This window comes from Pogoniulus pusillus, unplaced genomic scaffold (assembly GCF_015220805.1).
Source record: "Pogoniulus pusillus isolate bPogPus1 unplaced genomic scaffold, bPogPus1.pri scaffold_50_arrow_ctg1A, whole genome shotgun sequence".
Lineage (NCBI taxonomy): Eukaryota > Metazoa > Chordata > Aves > Piciformes > Lybiidae > Pogoniulus > Pogoniulus pusillus.
Window position 1 is genome coordinate 1 of NW_026974709.1, and position 24,099 is coordinate 24,099.

The following is a 24,099-nucleotide window of genomic DNA, read 5'->3' on the forward strand; positions in this document are numbered from 1 at the left end:
CCACCCCCCACCTGTCTAACTCCGCCCCCAAGCCCCACCTAACTCCGCCCCCACCACCCTGCCTAACTAACTCCGCCCCCAACCCCCACCCAACTCCGCCCCCACCTAACTCCATCTAACTCCGCCCCCACCCCCCCACCTGTCTAACTCCGCCCCCACCCCCCCGCCTGCCTAACTCTGCCCTCACCCCCCCCCGCCTGTCTAAGTCCGCCCCCACCCCCCCGCTTGTCTAACTCCGCCCCCACGCCCCCGCCTGCCTAACTCCGCCCCCAACCCCCGCCTGACTAACTCCGCCCCCACCCCCCCCGCTTGCCTAACTCCGCCCCCACCCCTCGCCTGTCTAACTCCGCCCCCACCCCCGCCTGTGTAGCTCCGCCCCCACACCCCGCCTGACTAACTCCGCCCCCACCCCCCCATGTAACTCCGCCCCCACCCCCGCCTGTCTAACTCCGCCCTCACCCCCCCACCTGTCTTACTCCGCCCCCAATCCCCACCTACCTAACTCCGCCCCCACCCCCGCGCCTCTCTAGCTCCGCTCCACCCCCCCGCCTGTCTAGCTCCGACCCCACCCCCACCTAACTCCGCCCCCACCCCCCCCGCCTATCTAACTCCGCCCCCACCCCCATGCCGGTCTAACTCCGCCCTCAAGCCCCACCTAACTCCGCCCCCACCCCCCCGCCTGCCTAACTCTGCCCTCACCCCCCCCGCCTGTCTAAGTCCGCCTCCACCCCCCCGCTTGTCTAACTCCGCCCCCACGCCCCCGCCTGCCTAACTCCGCCCCCAACCCCCACCTAACTAACTCCGCCCCCACTCCCCGTCTAACTCCGCCCCCACCCCTCGCCTGTCTAACTCCGCCCCCACACCCCGCCTGTGTAGCTCCGCCCCCACACCCCGCCTGACTAACTCCGCCCCCACCCCCCCCTGCCTAACTCCGCCCCCACCCCCGCCTGTCTAACTCCGCCCTCACCCCCCCACCTGTCTTACTCCGCCCCCAATCCCCACCTACCTAACTCCGCCCCCACCCCCCCGCCTGTCTAGCTCCGACCCCACCCCCACCTAACTCCGCCCCCACCCCCCCCGCCTATCTAACTCCGCCCCCACCCCCATGCCGGTCTAACTCCGCCCTCAAGCCCCACCTAACTCCGCCCCCACCCCCCCCGCCTGTCTAGCTCCGCCCCCAACCCTCACCTAACTCTGCCCCCACCCCCGCTCCTATCTAACTCCGCCCCCACTCCCCTGCCTGTCTAACTCCACCCCCACCCCCCTCGCTTGTCTAACTCCGCCCCCAACCCCAACCTATCTCCGCCCCCACCCCCCTTCCTGTCTAACTCTGGCCCCATCCGCCGCCTGACTAACTCCGCCCCCACCCCCCCTCCTATCTAACTCCGCCCCCACCCCCCGCCTGTCTAACTCCGCCCCCACCACCCTGCCTAACTAACTCCGCCCCCAACCCTCACCTAACTCCGCACCCACCCCCACACCTGTTTAATTCCGCCCCCACCCCCGCCTGTCTAACTCCGTCCCCAAACCCACCTAACTCCGCCCCCACCCCTCTGCATGACTATCTCCGCCCCCACCCCCCTGCCTGTCTAACTCCGCCCCCACCCCCCGCCTGGCCAACTCCGCCCTCAACCCCCACCCAACTCCGCCCCCACCTAACTCCATCATTCTAACTCCGCCCCCACCCCCCCCGTCAAACTCTGTCCCCAACCCCCACCTAACTCAGCCCCCACCCCCCACCTGTCTAACTCCACCCCCACCCCCCACCTAACTCCGCCCCCACCCCCCCCGCATACCTAACTCCGCCCCCACCCCCCCGCCTGTCTTACTCCGCCCCAATCCCACCTACCTAACTCCGCCCCCACCCCCGCACCTCTCTAGCTCCGCCCCACCCCCCCCACCTGTCTAGCTCCGCCCCCACCCCCCCTGCCTAACTCCGCCCCCACCCCCGCACCTCTCCAGCTCCGCCCCACCCCCCCGCCTGTCTAGCTCCGCCCCCACCCCCCTGCCTAACTCCGCCCCCAACCCTCACCTAACTCAGCACCCACCCCCACTCCTGTCTAACTCCGCCCTCAAGCCCCAACTAACTCCGCCCCCACCCCCCCCGCCTGTTTAGCTCCGCCCCCAGCCCCCGCGTGCCTAACTCCACCCCCACCCCCCAGCCTGTCTAACTCCTCCCCCAACCCCCGCCTGTCTAACTCCGCCCCCACCCCCACGTCTGTATAGCTCCGCCCCCAAGCCCCACCTAACCCCGCCCCCACCCCATCTAACTCCGCCCCCACCCCCCCTGCCTAACTCCGCCCCCAACCCTCACCTAACTCCGCACACACCCCCACGCTTGTCTAACTCCGCCCTCAAGCCCCACCTAACTCCGCCCCCACCCCCCCTGCCTAACTCTGCCCTCACCCCCCCGCCTGTCTAACTCCGCCCCCACGCCCCCACCTGTCTAACTCCACGCCACCCCCCCGCCTGTCTTACTCCGCCCCCAATCCCCACCTAACTCCGCCCCCACCCCCCGCCTGTCTAACTCCGCCCCCACCCCCCCGCCTGTCTTACTCCGCCCCAATCCCACCTACCTAACTCCGCCCCCACCCCCGCACCTCTCTAGCTCCGCCCCACCCCCCCGCCTGTCTAGCTCCGCCCCCACCCCCACCTAACTCCGCCCCCACCCCCCCGCCTATCTAACTCCGCCCCCACCCCCCTGCCTAACTCCGCCCCCAACCCTCACCTAACTCAGCACCCACCCCCACGCCTGTCTAACTCCGCCCTCAAGCCCCAACTAACTCCGCCCCCACCCCCCCCGCCTGTATAGCTCCGCCCCCAAGCCCCACTTAACCCCGCCCCCACCCCATCTAACTCCGCCCCCACCCCCCTGCCTAACTCTGCCCCCAAGCCCCACCTAACCCCGCCCCCACCCCCCCACCTGTCTAACTCCACCCCCATCCCCCCGCCTGTCTAACTCTGCCCCCAAGCCCCACCTAACTCCGCCCCCACCCCCCGCCTGTCTAACTCCGCCCCCACCCCCCCACCTGTCTCACTCCGCCCCACCCCCCGCCTGACTAACTCCACCCCCACCCCCCCCCGCCTGTCTAACTCCGCCCCCACCACCCCGCCTGTCTAACTCCGCCCCCACCCCCCCCGCCTGTCTAACTCCGCCCCCACGCCCCCGCTTGCCTAACTCCGCACCCACCCCCCGCCTAACTCCGCCCCCAACCCCCACCTAACTCCGCCCCCACCCCCACGCCTGTCTAGCTCCGCCCACAAGCCCCACCTAACTCCGCCCCCACCCCCCCATCTAACTCCGCCCCCACCCCCCTGCCTAACTCCGCCCCCAACCCTCACCTAACTCCGCACCCACCCCCATGCCTGTCTAACTCCGCCCTCAAGCCCCACCTAACTCCGCCCCCACCCCCCCGCCTGTCTAGCTCCGCCCCCACCCCCCCGCCTGTCTAACTCCGCCCCCAACCCCCACCTGTCTAACTCCGCCCCTACCCCCCCAGCTGTCTAACTCCGCCCCCAAGCCCCACCTAACACCGCCCCCACCCCCCCGCCTGTCTAACTCCGCCCCCACCCCCTCACCTGTCTAACTCCACCCCCACCCCCCCACCTGTCTAACTCCGCCCCCACCCCCCCCGCCTGTCTAACTCCGCCCCCACGCCCCACCTAACTCCGCCCCCACCCCCCCGCCTGTCTAACTCCGCCCCCACCCCCTCACCTGTCTAACTCCACCCCCACCCCCCCGCCTGTCTAACTCTGCCCCCAAGCCCCACCTAACTCCGCCCCCACCCCCCCACCTGTCTAACTCCACCCCCACCCCCCCCGCCTGTCTAACTCTGCCCCCAAGCCCCACCTAACTCCGCCCCCACCCCCCGCCTGTCTAACTCCGCCCCCACCCCCCAACCTGTCTAACTCCGCCCCCACCCCCCGCCTGACTATCTCCACCCCCACCCCCCCCGCCTGTCTAACTCCGCCCCCACCCCCCCGCCTGTCTAACTCCGCCCCCACCCCCCACCTAACTCCGACCCGACCCCCCGCCTGCCTAACTCCGCCCCCAACCCCCACCTAACTCCGCCCCCACCCCCACGCCTGTCTATCTCCGCCCACAAGCCCCACCTAACTCCGCCCCCACCCCCCATCTAACTCCGCCCCCACCCCCCTGCCTAACTCCGCCCCCAACCCTCACCTAACTCCGCACCCACCCCCATGCCTGTCTAACTCCGCCCCCAAGCCCCACCTAACTCCGCCCCCACCACCCTGCCTAACTAACTCCGCCCCCAACCCTCACCTAACTCCGCACCCACCCCTACACCTGTTTAACTCCGCCCCCACCCCCGCCTGTCTAACTCCGTCCCCAAACCCACCTAACTCCGCCCCCACCCCTCCGCATGACTATCTCCGCCCCCACCCCCCCTGCCTAACTCCGCCCCCAACCCTCACCTAACTCAGCACCCACCCCCACGCCTGTCTAACTCCGCCCTCAAGCCCCAACTAACTCCGCCCCCACCCCCCCCACCTGTCTAGCTCCGCCCCCAGCCCCCACGTGCCTAACTCCACCCCCACCCCCCCCGCCTGTCTAACTCCGCCCCCAACCCCCGCCTGTCTAGCTCCGCCCCCACCCCCCTGCCTGCCTAACTCCGCCCCCCATCCCCCGCCTGCCTAACTCCGCCCCCAACCCCCACCTACCTAACTCCGCCCCCACCACCCCGCCTGTCTAGCTCCGCCCCCAAGCCCCACCTAACTCCGCCCCCAACCCCCCGACTATCTAACTCCGCCCCCATCCCCCCCGCCTAACTCCGCCCCCAACCCTCACCTAACTCCGCACACACTCCCACGCCTGTCTAACTCCGCCCTCAAGCCCCACCTAACTCCGCCCCCCACCCCCCCGCCTGTCTAGCTCCGCCCCCACCCCCCCCCGCCTGTCTAACTCCGCCCCCAACCCCCACCTGTCTAACTCCGCCCCCACCCCCCCCGCCTGTCTAACTCCGCCCCCAAGCCCCACCTAACTCCGCCCCCACCCCCCCCGCCTGTCTAACTCCGCCCCCACCCCCCCCGCCTGTCTAACTCCGCCCCCACGCCCCACCTAACTCCGCCCCCACCCCCCCGCCTGTCTAACTCCGCCCCCACCCCCCCGCCTGTCTAACTCCACCCCAACCCCCCCGCCTGTCTAACTCTGCCCCCAAGCCCCACCTAACTCCGCACCCACCCCCCCACCTGTCTAACTCCACCCCCCCCCCCCCCGCCTGTCTAACTCTGCCCCCAAGCCCCACCTAACTCCGCCCCCACCCCCCGCCTGTCTAACTCCGCCCCCTCCCCCCCGCCTGTCTAACTCCGCCCCCACCCCCCGCCTGACTCCGACCTCACACCCCCGCCTGTCTAACTCTGCCCCCACCCCCCCCGCCTGTCTAACTCCGCCCCCACCCCCCGCCTGTCTAACTCCGCCCCCACCCCCCAACCTGTCTAACTCCGCCCCCACCCCCCGCCTGACTATCTCCACCCCCACCCCCCCCGCCTGTCTAACTCCGCCCCCACCCCCCCCGCCTGTCTAACTCCGCCCCCACCCCCCCGCCTGTCTAACTCCGCCCCCACCCCCCCGCCTGCCTAACTCCGCACCCACCCCCCGCCTGCCTAACTCCGCCCCCAACCCCCACCTAACTCCGCCCCCACTCCCACGCCTGTCTATCTCCGCCCACAAGCCCCACCTAACTCCGCCCCCACCCCCCCATCTAACTCCGCCCCCACCCCCCTGCCTAACTCCGCCCCCAACCCTCACCTAACTCCGCACCCACCCCCATGCCTGTCTAACTCCGCCCCCAAGCCCCACCTAACTCCACCCCCACCACCCTGCCTAACTAACTCCGCCCCCAACCCTCACCTAACTCCGCACCCACCCCCACACCTGTTTAACTCCGCCCCCACCCCCGCCTGTCTAACTCCGTCCCCAAACCCACCTAACTCCGCCCCCACCCCTCCGCATGACTATCTCCGCCCCCACCCCCCTGCCTAACTCCGCCCCCAACCCTCACCTAACTCAGCACCCACCCCCACGCCTGTCTAACTCCGCCCTCAAGCCCCAACTAACTCCACCCCTACCCCCCCGCCTGTCTAGCTCCGCCCCCAGCCCCCACGTGCCTAACTCCACCCCCACCCCCCCGCCTGTCTAACTCCGCCTCCAACCCCCGCCTGTCTAACTCCGCCCCCACCCCCCCGCTTGCCTAACTCTGCCCCCACCCCCCCGCCTGCCTAACTCCGCCCCCAACCCCCACCTACCTAACTCCGCCCCCACCCCCACGCCTGCATAGCTCCGCCCCCAAGCCCCACCTAACCCCGCCCCCACCTCATCTAACTCCGCCCCCACCCCTCTGCCTAACTCCGCCCCCAACCCTCACCTAACTCCGCACACACCCCCACGCCTGTCTAACTCCGCCCTCAAGCCCCACCTAACTCCGCCCCCACCCCCCTGCCTGTCTAGCTCCGCCCCCACCCCCCCGCCTGTCTAACTCCGCCCCCACCCCCCCCACCTGTCTAACTCCGCCCCCACCCCCCCACCTGTCTAACTCCGCCCCCAAGCCCCACCTAACTCCGCCCCCACCCCCCCACCTGTCTAACTCCACCCCCACCCCCCCGCCTGTCTAACTCTGCCCCCAAGCCCCACCTAACTCCGCCCCCACCCCCCGCCTGTCTAACTCCGCCCCCACCCCCCCCACCTGTCTAACTCCGCCCCCACCCCCACGCCTGTCTAACTCCGCCCCCACCCCTCCGCCTGTCTAACTCCGCCCCCACGCCCCCGCTTGCCTAACTCCGCACCCACCCCCCCACCTGTTTAACTCCGCCCCCAAGCCCCACCTAACTCTGCCCCCACCCCCCTGCCTGTCTCACTGCGCCCCTAACGCCCACCTAACTCGGCCCCTCACCCCCCCCGCTTGTCTAACTCCGCCCCCATCACCCGCCTGACTACCTCCGTCCCCACCCCCCCGCCTGCCTAGCTCCGCCCCCACCCCCCGCCTGCCTAACTCCGCCCCCACTCCCCCGCCTGCCTAACTCCTCCCCCACCCCTCCGCCTGTGTAACTCCGCCCCCACCTCCCCACCTGTCTAACCTTGGCCCCCAACCCCTACCTAACTCCGCCCCCACCCCCCTGCCTGTGTAACTCCGCCCCCACTCCCCCACCTGTCTAACTCTGCCCCTAACCCTTACATAACTCCGCCCCCACCCCCCCCGCCTGTCTAACACCGCCCTCACCCCCCCGCTTGTCTAGCTCCGCCCCCACCCTCAGGCCTGCCTAACTCCGCCCCCATCCCCCCACCTGTCTAACTCCGTCCCCACCCCCCCACCTGTCTCACTCTGCCCCCATGCCCCCACCTGTCTAACTCCGCCCCCACCCCCCCGCCTGTCTCACTCTGCCCCCAACGCCCACCTAAATTGGCCCCCACCCTTCCGCCTGTCTAACTCCGCCCCAACCCCCACCTAACTCCACCCCCACCCAACCGCCTGCCTAACTCTGCCCCCACCCCTCGCCCAACTAACTCCGCTCCCACCCCCCCGCCTGTCTAGCTCCGCCCCACCCCCTGCCTGCCTAACTCCGCCCCCACCCCCCTGCCTGTCTAACTCCGCCCCCAACCCCCGCCTAACTCCACCCCCACCCCTCCGCCTGTCTAACTCCGCCCCCACCCCCGGCCTAATTCCGACCCCACCCCCCCGCCTGCCTAACTCCGCCCCCAAGACCCACCTAACTCCGCCCCCACCCCCCCCGCTTGTCTAACTCCGCCCCCTCCCCCCCGCCTGCCTAACTCCGCCCCCAACGCCCACCTAACTCCACCCCCACCCCCCGCCTGTCTAGCTCCGCCCCCTCCCCCCTGCCTGCCTAACTCCGCCCCCAACGCCCACCTAACTCCACCCCCACCCCCCCGCCTGTCTAGCTCCGCCCCCACCCCCCCCGCCTGCCTAACTCCGCCCCCAAGACCCACCTAACTCCGCCCCCACCCCCCCGCTTGTCTAACTCCGCCCCCACCCCCGCCTATCTCCGCCCCCACCCCCCCACTTGACTAACTCCTCCCCCACCCCCCCACCTGCCTAACTCCGCCCCCACCCCCCCGCCTGCCTAACTCCGCCCCCAACGCCCACCTAACTCCACCCCCACCCCCCGCCTGTCTAGCTCCGCCCCCACCCCCCCCGCCTACGTAGCTCCGCCCCCAACACCCACCTATCTCCGCCCCCACCCCCGGCCTGACTAACTCCGCCCCCACCCCCCCTTCCATCTAACTCCGCCCCCACCCCCCGTCTACCTAACTCCGCCCCCAACCCCCCGCCTACCTAACTCCGCCCCCACCCCTCCGACTGTCTAACTCCGCCTCCTCCCCCCCCGCCTGTCTTACTCCGCCCCCACCCCTCCGCCCCTCTCTCTGACTCTGCCCCCACCCCCTCCGCCGGGTGGGCAGTAGGAGGCAGAGAGGAGCAGGGCAGGGGCTGAGAAAGGGGCAGGAAGAAAAGGGCCGAGAGAGAGGCAGAGCAGCAAAGGCTGCAGCAGCTCTTTCCCTCTGCCCCAGCTTAGCTCCGGGCACTCTGCTGCTGCCTGCCCCTGCCCCACCTCAGCCTCTGCAGCAGCCCTGCTCTGCCCCCAGCAGCTTCCCTCCCGCTGCTCCCCACCGCTGCCTAGGCCAGCACAAAGCTCAGCTTTCAGTTTTTCATCCAGTCCTGCAGCTCAGCTCAGTGCAAAATGTCTGCTGCTGCCTGCAGCTTCTCTTGACCCTGCCCTGGCAGCTTCCTGAGCCTGGGCCAGCCTCACCCTGAGCCGCTCTGCCCCTTGGGGGCTGCAGCCCAGGCCCAGGCTGAATGCTTCCCACTCTCCAAACTAAACCCTCCAGCTCTCCAGAGTAACCTTTTGTTGCTGTGGCACAGCCCTGCCCTGCCTCCTCTGGGCTCAGTGCCCAGCAGCAGAAGCCACTGCAAGGCAGCGTAGATGCAAAGGTTCCTGCACCCCAGGGGCACTCAGGAGCAGCTCCAGAGTTCAGCCTTACTTGCTTGGCCTCGGCCCCTGCTCTCACCCTGCCTCCTGCAGCTGCTGCAGCTCAGCTGAGGCCAGCAGCCTGCGACTGCTTCTCCGTGGCCCAAGCAGCAGAGTGGGGAAGATCTCAGCCTTGTGCTTCATTAGCAGTGGGGAGAGGGACATGGAGTCCCCAGCAGGCCAGGTGCTGCTGCCTCTCCCTCCTGTCCTTGCTCAAACCTGCAGGGGGCCCAGCAGAGCGAGGGAGGTTCCTCTCCCTTCCTACTCCACTCTGCTGTGGCTCTGCAGAAGAAGGTGAGGCTGGAGCAGAGGCCAGAGCCAGCACAGGGCCTGCTGATCAGGTGGCACAGACTGGCCAGGGCTGTGCCAAACCAGAGCAGTCTTCTGGCAGAGCTTTTGTTATGCTTTTTCTTTTGCCTTCTTTCTCTCCCACTCTTTCTCTGCCTCACTTTTTCTCTCCTCGTTGGTTTTTGCCTTTAGCATTGCTGCTTTCTTTCCCTCTCTTTTCACCTGCCTCAGCTCTGTCTTGCTGTCCTGTCTCCAGCTCTGTCTCAGCTGGGCTGCTGCTCCTTGCTCCTCCAGACCACAGTGGCCTGCATCCTGCTGCTTCTCCCTCTCACGGACACTCAGCTGCCATTCACTCTCTCTCCCCGTCCCTGGCCTCAGCTCTGCCTCATCCAGAAGCACCTCCAACCTGCAGGCAGCAGTTGGCCTGTGCCATGTGCCCATGCAGGCAGCACAGCTGTGCCGTGCTCCATGGGCCAGCAGTCAGGGACAGCAGCCAGCACTGCCCCCAGCACCACACCCCACACGCAGGGCCTCAGCTTTCCCTGAAGGCAGGCAGAAAAGCCTTCCTGCCCTCCCAGGGGCACTGCAGGCAGCCTGCACCTGCCAGGCCCTGTGCAGCTCTGGAAGCCCAGGGGCTGATGTGCAGAAGCACCTTGCAAGCTCCAGTGCCAGGCCTGGCTCTGCTCGCAGGCAGCTCCCTGCACGGGGGCACAGCAGAGCTGGGCTCAGCTCCACTTCCACTCAGGGGCACTGCTGGAGAGCAGCACACAGCCAGGCCTGCTACCTTGTGCCTGCCCACGGCCAACTCTCTTTGCCACGCTCCAGCCAGGAATGCCTCCCTGCAGCTTGCCATCGAGGCCAGGTCCTCCGGCTCTGGGCAGTGGCAGTGAGTCCCTTCTGAGTCCTGGACGTTCATCTTGGGAGGTCTGCTCGCTGCAGGGTGGAGCTGCACCTTCTGGCCAAGGCATCCACAGGCACTGGAGCAGGAAGGTGAGCACAGTGCAGGCAACTACAGAACTCCTGTCACGCTCTGGGCCTCCAGGGGCAAACCCCCAGCAGCACCAGAGCCCAAGGAAAGCCTGCAGCCAAAAGGACCAAATCCCTGTCCCACAGCACTGCCTCAAGTGCTGCCTGAGCTCCCAGCCTCGGCCCTGCTCCAAACTGCAGCATCCCTGCCAGCTCCTTCACAAGGATGCCATTGCCTGGCACTTGCTACCATCTCACCACACAACTCTCAAAGCCACACAGCTGGGCAGCAGGCCAGGAGAGCAGCCTCCAGGCAGCAGAACAGAGGAACTCATCTCTCCCAGGCTCTCCAGGAGCACCTCGCCTCCAAACCACCCCACACCAACCCCCAAGCAACCAGGCTCTGACTGGCTTACCGAGGCAGCAGCTTGCAGGTCTTTATGAAGGGCTGCAGTGCTCCTGGCTTGCTCCTGGGCTGTGCTGCTCAGCCTGCAATGTTCACATTGGACCCTGACAAGCAAGCACAGGCCTCAGCACAGAGGTGCACAAGAGCACAAAGCCCCAGAGAAACCTGGGACACAACCTCCCCCACAGCAAAAGCAGCTCTGGCCACCCTGTGCTGCCTTGCTGGGACACAAGAACACAGAGAGCAGAGCCTGGCTCCACTCGGAGCTCCTCACTGCTGCAGGCCTCCTGCCAGCTCTTGGACAGACACAGTTCCCCTGCAGGCATCCTCCAGGTGGCCCTGCAGGTTCTGCCCTGCTGTGTCAGACCCAGAAGCAGTGCTGGGAAATAAATACACCTGTCCTCCTGCTCCAGTTATGGACAAAGGGACCTCCCTCTCAGGCACCTCTCTAACTGCAGGCCCCAGGCTCACAAAACAAAGCTGAGTCACTCCCAGGTCACTCCCTCTGCTCTTGGGGCACAGTTGGCTCGAGTGCACCAAGACTGCTGTAGGGCAGCCACCTGCTGCCAAGAGAGAGGCTTTCTCCATACCTTAGCTTCAGATCTCTCCAGCTCCTCCTGCAAACTGACATTCTCCCTCTGCAGCTCACTGCTCTCCTGCTGCAGGCAGCTGCTGCAAAGCTTCTGGGCTTCGTGGGAGGACTCTGCCAGAGGCTGCACTCTGCCAGCGTGCACAAGCTCCTGCTGCAGCTGCAGGACCTTTTGTCACAGAAACGGAGTTCCATGAGCAGGGAGAGGTCAGGCAGAAGCACACAGGAGGAAAGAGGCTTTGACTCAAGGCACTGTGTCATTACCTGGCTCTTCAAAGTGCTCAGCAGAGCAGGGCAGGCGATTCTGCCCTTCTACTGCACTCTGCTGTGGCTCCTCCTCACCTGCTGCATCCAGCTCCCCAGCACAGGGAAGGCATCAACCAGTTAAGAGCGGGGCCAGAGAAGGCCACAGAAGGAGACAGGGAGCTGGAACAGCTCTGCCACAAAGGAAGGCTGAGCTACAGCTCTTCAGCTTCGCCTGAAGCAGGCTGCTGGGGGATGTCATTGCAGCCTTTCAAGGGAGAGAGATGGAGAGAGAGACGTTAGCGAGGGCTGCAGGGACAGGACAGGGCCTGTACGTGGCATGGGCAGGAGCTGGGGGCTGCAACCGTGCAGCTGATGGATGGAGGTTCCTCTCCCCTCCCAGTGCCCTCTCTGCAGGCAGAGGACAGCAGCAATGGTTTGCAGCTCTGCTGAGGGCTTTCTGCTTGAGGCTCTGCCCCTTGGACTCTGGCCTGACTCTGAAGGACGCCAGCAATGTCCATGGCTCATCTGAGCCCCTCAGAGTTCAGGGATCCTCTAAGGGGCTATGGAGAGGCCGACAAAGGCAGCCAGAGCCTGGCCCCAGCTGGGAAAATCCCCTCAGCTGTGCCCGTGCTGCCCTTTGCCGGCTCTGCCAGCCGAGGCCGTGGGAGCTTTGCCACGGGGCACTGCCCACCCCCACTGCTCCTTCGCCCCCAGCCTCTGGGCGCCGACTCTCTGCCACTCACCTCTGCCGGCTGGGAGAAGCAGACGCGATGCAGGCTGCCGCCGCTGGCGTCTCGCTGCCGCTGGGCTCCACCGGCAGCCGCCGGCGCCGAGCACCGCGGCCGGACGCCCGCAGGGCTCGGGGCGGCTCCCGCCGGCGGGACGGAGTCGGACGGCAGCTGCCGAGGGCCGTGGCGAGGCTCGCCTGGGCCGGGCCGGCTCTGCCCCCGGAGCCGCTGCCAGGCGTCTCAAGAGCCTCGCTCGCCGCCGCCTCTCGGTGCTGCAGGCTCCTGCTTTGCTCCCTGCCTCACTGGCGGCTGTGGGGCTGAGAGACTCCGAGCTTCGCCCTGCCCCGGCTCTGCGCTCTGCAGGCAGGAGGAGGCAGTCAGCTGAGCACACAGCACCAGCATCAGCCACACAAACTCCTCTGCCCGGGAAGGTGCCTCTTGCTCAAGGGCCGCAACGGCGGCCAGCGGCGCCCCACAACGGCGCCCCACAACGGCGCCCCACAACGGCGCCCCACAACGGCGGCCAGCGGCAGTCAGCAGCTCTTCGCCTCACCGCCGCGCTCCGGCGGCTGCACTGCGCCCCGGCTGCTATAGCAACAGGGCCGCGGACGCGCAGCGGCACTGTGACAGCAGCAGGGACAGAGAGGGGAGTGCCCAGGGTGGGGCAAGAGAGCAGACAAGGGGCAGAGCCCACCCGGGCCCAGAGCGGAGCGGGGGCTGCCTGCGCACCCCCTGCTGCAGCTCGGCCAGCCCAGGCCCGCAGGCTGCTCTCCACCAGCACCCCCAGGGCTTTCCTGCAGGCAGCAGGACCCCAGCACACTCCCACCCGGCCTGACATAGCCCCCGGGGCCCCGGCACACGCCGCCCCCAGGCACTCACCGCAGCCGCTCCGGTCCCGCTCCGCCGCCAGCTCCCAGCGCCCCTCTCCGGCTGCTTCCTCCGCAGCGCTCTCCAACGGGGCCGCCGACCACGCCCCCCGCGCTGATTGGTCAAGGGCCGAGCGCAGCCTCCCATTGGCTGCGGAGCGCCTCGCGCCCCACCCGCTCCCGCCCCCGCGGCCAGCCCCTCCCCGCCCCTCCCTCCCTCCCGCGCTCCGCCCGCTCCGCGCAGCGCCCCCTGGGGGCTGCAGTGCTGCCGGTGCCTGGCACCGCCTCGGGCTGCAGCCAGCCCCGGCCCGGCCCCGCTGCGCCTGAGGCGGGTAGAGCCTGCGGCCCCAGCGCCGTGCGGCCGAGAGAGCCCAGCCGAGGGCCCGGGGCGTGCTGAGCGGCTCGGGGCCCCGCACGGTGCCAGCCGCGGCCGTGGCTGCCCTCGCAGCAGGCCTGAATGGCAGCTGCGGCACTCAGCGGCTGCTGACGGCTCTGGCCCCAGGGAGACCCCACGGCCTCAGGCTCCCTAATTAGCGTAACCCGCCCTTAATTACCGGGGCTGGGGAAACGGTTTGGTGCAAGGGCTGAGCTCCCCCAGCTGCCTCTGCTGCCTTCAGTCTCTTACCAGGAGACAGGAAAGGGAGGGGAGCAGAGGCAGAGGCTGCAGGGGACTGGCACCGAGCGAGGCTCAGGGCTGGCACTCTCCTGGCAGCAGCAGATGAGAGCAGTGCTGAGCCCGGACCCTTTTCTGGCTCCTCTCCCTGCCACCCCACGGCTACTCTGTGAGTATCTACCTGGCTCCACCTGCAGCACTGCCTCCAGTGCTGCTGTGCCCGGCCCAGGGAGGAGCTGGAACTGCTGAGAGGGTCCAGAGGAGGCCACCAGGGTGAGGGGAGGGCTGCAGAGCCTCCCCTGCGGGGCCAGGCTGGGGGAGCCGGGGCTGTGCAGCCTGCAGAAGGGAAGGCTCCAGGGAGACCTTAGAGCAGCCTTGCAGTGCCTGAAGGGCTCCAGAGGAGCTGGGGAGGGACCTGTGACAAGGGCTGGGAGCGCCAGGATGAGGGACAGTGGCTCTGAGCTGGCAGAGGGGAGAGTGAGAGTGGAGGTGAGGAAGGAATCCTTGGCAGTGAGGGTGGGCAGAGGCTGGCACAGGTTGCCAGGGGAGGTTGTGGCTGCCTCCTGCCTGGAGGGGCTCAAGGTCTGAGCGAGCTGTGCCGGTGGGAGGTGTCGCTGCCCATGGCAAGAGGCTGGAACTGGATGATCCTGAAGGTCCCTTCCGACCCAGCCCATTCTCTGCTTCTCTGCCTCTGTCCCAGGAGCAGGCTGTTGAAGGAAGCTGCCCAGCAGCGTGGGTCCTGCAGAGCAGCAGCGTTTGCTGTCCCGCAGGGCGGCCAAGGGCTCTTGAGGAGGCTTTCTTCAGCTGGCTGCAGGCAGCTCGGTGATTCACTGCTTGATTGTCTCCAGCCATTAGGAGGATGTTGCCTCCTGTGCTTGGCCTGTTCTGAAGGATTCTTTGGCAACTGCTCTTTGATGGCTGCTAAACGGCGTGGAGCAGGGATACAAAAGGGAACTCTTGCTCCTCTGTCCCACAATTGCCCTAGGGGGAGAGTTGGCCAAAGGGACCGATCCTTTCTTGGCGGCCTTCTTTCTGAAGGCAAACCTAATGTTTGTCCTTCCCTTCTTGAAAGGCTTCTCCTGTTGAACACAATTTCACACAATTATAATGAGGTGACTCAAGAGCAGAGAGGTTAAAGATGAGCTTCACATGGTTGCTGTAGCTGCTATTTCATTTACAATTTCTGTTGGCTGTGGCATTTTTGTCATGTTAAGGGAGAAATACTGAAAGCATTTCACATGTCACAGATTTTATGAGCTGTCTTCTGTAGAGCTTGTCAAGGTCTTACTCCTCTTGATGCATGTTTCTTTGAGAGTCAGTTGCTGCTTGGAACCTTGAGGTTTGGACACTTTACCTATGTCCTGGTGTGCACCCAAACTGGGCTGTTAGAACTGGGGGTGTGCAGCCTGGAGAAGAGGAGGCTCAGGGCAGAGCTCATTGCTGTTTACAACTACCTGAAGGGAGGCTGTAGCCAGGTGGGGGTTGGTCTCTTCTTCCAGGCAACCAGCAGCAGAACAAGGGGACACAGTTTCCAGTTGTGTTGGGGGAGGTCTAGGCTGGATGTTAGGAAGAAGCTCTTCCCAGAGAGAGTGATTGGCATTGGAATGGGCTGCCCAGGGAGGTGATGGAGTCGTCGTTCCTAGAGGTGTTGAAGCAAAGCCTGGCTGAGGCACTTAGTGCCGTGGTCTGGTTGATTGGCCAGGGCTGGCTGCTAGGTTGGACTGGCTGAGCTTGGAGGTCTCTTCCAACCTGGTTGATTCTATGACTGGTGCTCCATTGCTATGAATTATTTTAGTGAGAGGAAAGCAGCCTTATTTCTCTTTCCAAATGCTCTGCAGGAGTATTTTCCTGGTGAGGAAAAGAATAAAATCTAATATTTCATAGCCCATAATGTAGTATCCAGGAGTAGATGAGATATTGCCTGTCTCTGTCAGGCAAAAAGGAAATGAGGACAGCCTTTGAATAGCCTCCTTCTCTTTCAAAGTTGCAAGAGTATGAAAGGAGAATGACTTGCAAGCCAGAAAACAGAGTGGGGGTTGTCTGGCTGTCCCCATGCTAGCATGCAGTAGGATGCTGAAGAAGTAGATCTGTTTGTAGAGTAAAGCAGTTTGTGATGAGGTTCCAAGATGTGTAATGTTTTGGAGGCATACCTTGGGCTACTGCTGTGGGTTCTAGGACTCAACCTAATCAGCAGCTGAAGCACATCTGCTCTGAGTATTCCCAAATTCAGTTCAGTTCCTGCTTGCTGAGTCCTCCACCTCCTGTGATTTGGATGCACTAAATGGGGCACATAAGGGATTCTTCTGACCCCACAATGCAGTCTGAACAAGAATGGTGATGCACCATATATATCCAGAATAGGGAGAAGGTTTGGAATCTTCAATTACTAGCAAAATGTTGCAGCAGAAAGATTGCTTCTGAACTGCTTCCAAGGTTGCTTCTGAAGCTGCCTGTATTTAAGCAGCTATGCTTTAAGCTGACCTGTAGGGAAGCAAGTTAAATGGGAAAGGCAGCACAGAACTGCAGCCTGGAACAAGAAGGAAGGAACCACAGAGCACTGGCATAGGCTTCCTAGAGAGGTCATGGAGTCTCCTTCTCTTGAGCCTTTCAAGGCCTGTCTGGATGTGCTCCTCTGTGCTCTGTGTTAGATAGGATTGTCCTGCTCTGGCAGGGGGGTTGGACTCGATGATCTCCTTGTGTCCCTTCCAAACCCTAACATCCTGTGAGCCTGTGAAAAAACTGTGTCAGGTGAGATCCTAGAGGTGACAGGTTTATTCCTGAGATGGTTTAATGTATATTGGACCTTAAAAACGGGAGAAAAGAGAAATAAGGGCAGATAAATCTATCTCCTGTAGATCCTGTAGCAGTCAGTAGATCTGAGGGAGCGCCGTTAGGCTTTATTGGAGCTTTAATTCCTCTTGAGCTGGAACTTCCCAAAGAAAGGGCTGGCATGATTCCATGGAAAAGCTTTGCTTTGTTCTACCTTTTCTGTGTTTGGGATTTTTTTTATCAGTTCTTACAAAAGGATTTGGTGGTGCCCAGCAGCAGGACAAGAGGTAATGGGCATAAACATGAACAGATGATGTTACGTCTCAAGACAAGGAGGAACTTCTTTAGTTTGAGGGTGGTATTGCTCTGGAACAGGCTGCCCAAGAGGATGCAAAATCTCCTTGCCTGGATTCAATCAGAGGTCACCTGGATACCATCCTGTGCACTCTGCTCTGGTTGAACCTGCTCTGACAAGGGAGTTGGCCTAGATGATCTCCAGAGGTCCCTTCCAACCTCTATCATTCTGTGATTCAGGTCTGTTTGAGAAACCAAAGCACAGTATCAGCTGGACTCTTCCCTTAGTGAGTAAGCCAAGAGTTGTGTCCTCTTCTCTCCAGAGCACTTCAGTTATCCAAGCTTCTCTGTAACCTCTGCTGGTCGGCAACATTGTCAGTCCCTGCTATTTATGACCTCTTTCATGGTTGACTTGAGTGATTATCCTGGCTAAAGCTTTCTGTGCAGCCTCATGAAGAGCTGCAGAGGTTGTCTAATGACAGCAGAGCTGCCTTTTGCTGTTACCCTCTCAGTGGTTTTGTGAGGACAGAGATGTAGACTGAAAGACATTGCTTTGTTCTGCTCTCCTGCCTTCCTGTGAACCAAAGGACTGAAACAAGCATTACACCAGCCTGCAGTCTTAGTCGTGTGGAAATATAGGCTGAAATATGACACTGTGGTCTCTTGGGCCTTGGCTAGTTGCTGACACTGCTCAGTACTAGTTAGTCAGAGGAGTGATCCTGCTTACTACTAACAGAACAAGTCTTAGGATCTGCTTACTACTTAGAGAACAGGACTTGTGAGGAGCAGCTTGTTTGGTGTTGAGAAGAGGAGGCTGAGTGGAGACTTCATTGCTTTCTACAACTACATCCCTGAAAGGAGATTGCAATTAGAAGGGGCTCAGTCTCTTCTCCCCAGTACCAGGTGATAGAACAAGAGGAAGTGGCCTGCAATTGTGCTGGGGAGGTTTAGCTTGGAGATAAGGAAAAGTCTTTCCTGCAAGAGTGGTCAGGCATTGGAACAGGCTGACCAGGGAGGTGGTGGAGATACTGGCTTTGGAGATGTTGATGAGGATTTCCACCTTGGCTCCTGTGGCTTCAGGATGCCTCCCACGGGAGAGGAGAGATAGTGGACACCTGGTTAATGAGCAAAACAAGGTGTTGTGTGTAAAAGACTGGGTTGTGCTTGCCTAGGTGATGCTAATGTGTAGATGTGTGCTCTGTGCTCAAGTCTATAGATATGATGTCAGAACGAGCAATAAAGGTCTCTGGTGGGATTCACATTGAGTCCTCTGGAGTCCATGTGGTATCCCTTGGCAACAGGTGGTGACCTACAGCGCACTGCTGAAGGCAGCATCCGTGGCTAACATCCATTCTCAGTCACTCTTATTGCCATACATTTCCCTAGCACTCACAAGCGTTTGGATGTCTGCCCAGGTGCTCTCTGTGGGGCTGTTTGTGTCTAACACAGGGTGGAATGGATCACAGAATCCTAGAACAGTTTTAGTTGGAAGGGACCTTAAAGAGCATCTGGTTCCTACTCGCTCTGCCAAGGGCAGGGACACCTCCTGCTAGATCAGGTTGCTTCAAGACCTCATGCAACCTGGCCTGGTATGCTTCCAGGGAGGGAGCATCCACAGCCTCCCTGGGAAACCTGTTCCAGTGCCTCACCACCCTCTGTGTAAAGAATTTCTTCCTAAGATATGCTTAAAGCTGGAGGTCAAGTCCTTGTCTTGTTTCTGGGCTGCTTCTGCACTGCTTAAACCAGACTTTGACATTGTTCCTGAGCCGGCAGTTGGCAGAGGGTGGTGCTTTGCCTCAGCATTTTGCTTGCCTCCCTCTCCTTCAATCTTCTGTTTCTTACAGGAAACACCTGTCTCTTTTGTGTACTGGAGAAGGAATGGTGTGTGTGCCATTCTGTGCTGGCTTTGCTGCCATCCTCAGCATCCTCCACTGGAAGGTCAGGAGTGCTGTGCTCTGCCCAGAGTGCAGCTTGTCTGATCTTAACAGACCAGTGATCTCCTCAGCTGTGCTCCTGAGAGGGAAGTTCTTCATTATCCACAGAGAATTTTTCTTGTAATCATGGTTCTGCTGTTTCTTCAGGTGCCTGAATCTGTGTGCTCCCACTTGTGTTTTGTTCACAGCAACCTTAACATCTTTCTTAGAGCTCTTTAGGATGCGCAGGCAGCAGTGCGTGCAGTGAGATGTGTGCAAGCTGCTGCAGCAAGACAAGACCAGCAGCAGTGCTAAGAAGGAATGCAGTGAGCAGTGCTGCCAGGCTTTTCTCTTTGAGGTAGGTACATAGAATCAGTCAGGGTTGGAAGAGACCACAAGGGTCATCTAGTTCCAAGCCCCCTGCCATGCCCAGGGACACCCTACCCTACATCAGCCTGGCCTTAAACACCTCCAGCCGTGGGCCCTCAACCACCTCCCTGGGCAACCCATTCCAGCCTCTCACCACTCTAATGCTGAACAACTTCCCCTGCACATCCAGTCTGAACTTACCCATCTCCAGCTTTGCTCCATTCCCCCTAGTCCTGTCACTCCCTGACAGCCTAAAAAGTCCCTCCACAGATTTTTTGTAGGCCCCCTTCAGATACTGGAAGGTCACAATAAGGTCACCTCATGGCCTTCTCTTCTCCAGCCTGAACAGCCCCAACTCTTTCAGTCTGTCCTTACAGCAGAGCTGCTTCAGCCCTCTGAGCATCCTCATGACTCTTCTCTGGGCATGCTCCAGCACATCCACATCCTTCTTGTAATGAGGGCTCCAGAATTGGATGCAGTACTCCAGGTGGGGTCTCAGCAGATCAGAGCAGAGGGAGAGAATCACCTCCCTCGATCTGTAGGCCACATTGTAACAGAATGACAGGGGCTGGAAATGATCTCTGGAGATCAAGTCCAGCTCCCATGTCAAGGCAGGTTCAGCTAGAGAAGGTCACACAACAGGACTGTAATGTCTCCAGAGATGGAGCCTCCTCACAGCTCTGTCAGCCTTAAGTTAAAGATCATCCTGATGTTCAGAAGAGGAGGACACATATGTTCTAGTTTCTGCCTCTTGTCCCTTGTCCTGTCACTGGGCACCAGTGAAAGCAGATTGGTACCATCCTCCTGGCACCCACCCTTTAAGTGTTTATAAGCAGTTATGAAACTCCTCCCCCAGTCTGCTTTTTTCCAGACTAAAGCACCCAAATTCTCTCAGCCTTTCCTCATGAGGCAGATGTTCCATTCCCCTCACTGGTTCTGTAGCCCTTTTCTGTCCCCTCTCCAGCCAGTCCCTGTCATTCTTGAGCTTGCAAACCCAAATCTGATTTGCCTTACACTGAACACAGTCCAAGCAAGGTAAAAAACCAAATGCAACACATCCCTGTGAGAAAGATTGGTTCTGCAAGAGTTCTGCAGTTGTCCTTACTCTGCATCCTTTTCCTTGGAGCCAGTGATGATGTCTCAATGAATTTGTACATAGGTACAGAAGAAACTAAAAACCTAAGACTGTTCTGCAAGAAGAGGAGTTTTGTTGTGTGCTCCTTTTGCTCAGCATAAATTCATCACTGAGAAATGAGCACAACCTTGTGCACTGCAGGATTTATTTTGTTACAAACCTTCTCATTGATTGGTCAGAAGGTTCTTGTGCTCACCTGCCAGCTAACATCACAGTGACCTTTTTAAAGGCCTTTCTTCTGTGCTGAGAGTGTGTCCTGTTGCACAGTGTGGTTTTGTCTTGGTTCTCTCTCAATTGCATCCTTTAGGAGTTATTTCACAGCCACTTTTAGACTGGAGTGTAAATGTAAAGGGTAAATCAAACCCTGCAGGACCTTTCCTCCAGTTGGGGCATTTACATGCAGCTCACTTGCTGGCTGGGCAGCCAGCTCCTGTGTCAGTTCACCTGCTAAATAGAGAAGCCTGAAGGAAAGTTACCTGTACTGAGGTTGGCTCCTTTCTAAAGGCAGGTGCTGGATGTTAATTCACCTCTGTCAGAGGTGAAGTGCACTGGTAGGAACACATCAGAAGCTGGGAACTGCTGCGTGTGTTACCTGTAATACTTGGTGTTGGCTTGGATCACAGGAACCAGCTCTCACTGTCTTGCTGGGGTTTTGCCCCTTCCACCCAGTTCAGGGTGGCTCCTCAGCTGTTTGCACTGGTTCCACAGTGTGCAATGCCAACTCTGTTCTTGAGCTCTTTGTAGCATCTGTGTCCTGAGGTCCATGCCAGAAAGTGTAAGGGACAAAAGACAAAGCTGAGGCAAACCTGCAGTTTTTTGGCTCTAGCTTTGGTTATTTGCTCCTTCTCAGCTGCAGTTAGTCACTGTTTGGGCTGAATGACTTTTCAGTTGGCAATGACCAAACCCATATTTTGTTTTGTTGCCCTTTTCACTTGCTCAGTAGAATTCTACCTGATGTGTCTGCTAGCAAGCAGGAACACTTCCTCCTCTGGTCACATTCACAGGTTACATTGGCTTGGAAGGGACCCTCAGAGATCATCTTGTCCAGCCCCCTTGTAGTGAGCAGGACCACCCTAAACTGGATTAGGCTCCCCAGAACCACATCAAATCTGATCTTGAATGTCTCCAGGGATGGGGCCTGAACCACTTCCCTGGGCAGCCTATTTCACTGTTTCACCATTCTGATTGTGAAGAACTTCTTCCTCATGTCCCACCTAAGTCTCTTCTGCTCTGGTTTCAAACCATTGCCCCTAGTCCTACCACTAGGAAGGATGGAGGAAGAAAAAGTTTACATCTCAATTGAAAGGCAGAATTAGAATCATCATAGAATCAATCAGGTTGGAAGAGCTCACCCAGTCCAACCTATCCCCCAGCTCTGTCCAGTCAACCAGACCATGGCACCAAGTGCCTCATCCAGGCTTTTCTTGACCACGCCAGGGACGGTGCCTCCACCACCTTCCTGGGCAGCCCATTCCAGTGCCAATCACCTCCCCTGGCACAACCTGAGACTGTGTCACCTTCTACTTTTGTTCTCTTGCTGACATCACTTCTTGACCAGAGCTCATCTTCTGAGTGCACTGCTGTGACCTGTACTGCAGTAGAGTTTACCCAGGCTGGAGAGTGATGTTGGTGCTCTTCAGCAGCGGTTTCAGTGCTGACTGTGGGCAACCACCACAGCTGCACTGTGTGGCAAATGCCAAGACCTTTCCTAAAGAGCTGCCACCATCTGTACTTCTTGGCAGTAGGAACTGAAATCAAGTCTGTTGTAGGACTTGCAATGCATTCAGAAAGTCTGGCTGGTTATGCTGCTGTGCACTAGGGGGAATGTGCTAGGCGAGGATGCTCAGGGGGCTGGAGCACCTCTCCTATGAGGACAGACTGAAGGAGTTGGGGCCCTTCAGTCTGCAGAAGAGGAGAGTCTGAGGTGACCTTACTGTGGCCTTTCAGTGTCTGAAGGGGGCCTACAAAAAAAGCTGAGGAGGGACTTCTGAGGCTATCATGTAGTGACAGGACTAGGGGGAATGGAGCAAAGCTGGAGGTGGGTAGGTTCAGACTGGATGTGAGGAGGAAGTTGTTCATCATGAGAGTGGTGAGAGGCTGCAATGGGTTGCCCAGGGAGTGGTTGAGGCCCCATGGCTGGAGGTGTTTCAGGCCAGGCTGGCTGAGGCTGTGTGCAGCCTGATGTAAGGTAGGGTGCCCCTGGCCATGGCAGGGGATTGGAACTAGATGATCCTTGTGGTCTCTTCCAACCCTGACTGATTCTATGGTTCTATGAATTCCCTTTGAGATGCCTTCAGCAACCTCTGTGTATGCTGTCAGCAGGGCATGTGCTTAGAAATCTGTATTTAAATTGTCTGTCAGCTGCTGACTCACACAGAGAAACTTCTGTATGTTTGCTGCCAACCCCACAGATTAGTTAGTATTTACTGGGGGTATTTTTAGCTGCTTCACTTTTTGCTGAAAGCAGATCAGCCTACAAGATTGTCATTGTTTTAGATGAGGGCTGACTGCTGTAAACCAGCCCAAACACTGATATAAGCCTCGGTAAGAGCAGTGATAATTCCCTGTAGTGCTCTTTTCATTTTGAAGAAGATAAAACTCTCTTAATGAAACTTCCTGACAGTCTGAAAACGAGTTGTTGAATCAGGATGACACCATATCACCTTCACAGTTACCTTTGATTGTAACAAGCATCATTGTTCACTTAGGGATGCTGTAGGCTTTCCTCAGAACCACTTTGAAGTGTTGAGTACTTCAGGGTTGGTATCACACAGCTTAATTGCAGTGGCACACACAAAGTCAGGTCACCAGGCTGCTGCTGTAACAGTTTAGTTCTTACATGAGTGCATTGTTCTGGAGCCATTTAAATACAATTGATCTTCTGAAACAGTCACCTTTTTAGGCTGCTGTGGTGATTTTCCCTTTGTTCTTCATCACACCTATATCATAGAATCATAGAATCAACCAGGTTGGAAGAGACCTCCAAGATCATCCAGTCCAACCTAGCACCCAGCCCTGTCTAATCAACTAGAGCATGGCACTAAGTGCCTCATCCACTCTTTTTGGGAGCACCTCCAGGGACAGCAACTCCACCACCTCCCTGGGCAGCCTCTCACCAGCTTCGTTGCCCTTCTCTGGACACCTTCCAGTATTTCAGCATCTCTCTTGAATTGAGGAGCCCAGACCTGGACACAGGACTCAAGGTGTGGCCTGAGCAGTGCTGAGTACAGGGGCAGAATAACCTCCCTTGTCCTACTGGCCACAGTCTTCCTGATCCAGGCCAGGATGCCATTGGCTCTCTTGGCCACCTGGGCACACTGCTGGCTCATGTTCAGCTACTCTCTACCAGCACCCCCAGGTCCCTTTCTTCCTGGCTGCTCTCAGCCACTCTGTCCCCATCCTGTAGCACTGCTGCTTGGGGCTGTTGTGGCCAAAGTGTAGAGCCCTGCACTTGGCCTTGTTCAATCTCATCCCATTGCCCCTGGCCCACTCCTCCAGCCTGCCAAGGTCCCTCTGCAGGGTTAACAAAAGAGCCTACAGGAGGATCACAGGAATGCAGGTCTCTCTCTGCACTAAGGGGGCACATTTGCTAGCCCGTGAAGAGAAGAGCTGCAGGAGCTTGACAAGGCAGGAGCAAGCCCTGCTTCTCTCAGCAGAGCTGGGTTCTCAAGGCAAAATGTGAGCTGCAAACACAGGCTTTGGCTTTTGAAGCTGTTTTGACAATGAGAGTGTTGCTGTGAATTCCTTGCAGCGAAGCAGTGGGAATGTCTCAGTCCTTACTTTGTTCTTCCTTTAGCTTTTGCCCAGTGAGAGAGAACAAACATCCTGCTGTGGCTCAGCTCTGTGGAGATTGAGGCAAGCAGAGTGTGCTCTCTGGGCCTTGGGGAGATGGTTTTCCTCTGAGGTGTAAGTACAGG

At 60.4% G+C, this 24,099-nt stretch overlaps 1 long non-coding RNA gene across 3 annotated transcripts; it reads right to left on the reverse strand.

The window, feature by feature from the left end:
- Positions 1 to 9,815: 9,815 nt before the first annotated feature.
- Positions 9,816 to 13,126, reverse strand: LOC135174229 (uncharacterized). 3 transcript variants are annotated; one of them, XR_010301814.1, is made up of 5 exons: positions 12,239 to 12,259; positions 11,514 to 11,760; positions 11,251 to 11,418; positions 10,671 to 10,764; positions 9,816 to 10,265 (listed from the first exon to the last, which is right to left on the reverse strand). It is a non-coding gene; the product is annotated as an uncharacterized LOC135174229 (long non-coding RNA). The 3 variants fall into 3 exon arrangements; XR_010301813.1 differs by lacking the exon at positions 12,239 to 12,259 and adding an exon at positions 13,103 to 13,126 and having other exon boundaries at positions 11,251 to 11,760; XR_010301812.1 differs by having other exon boundaries at positions 11,251 to 11,760.
- Between the last annotated feature and the right edge of the window lie 10,973 nt (positions 13,127 to 24,099).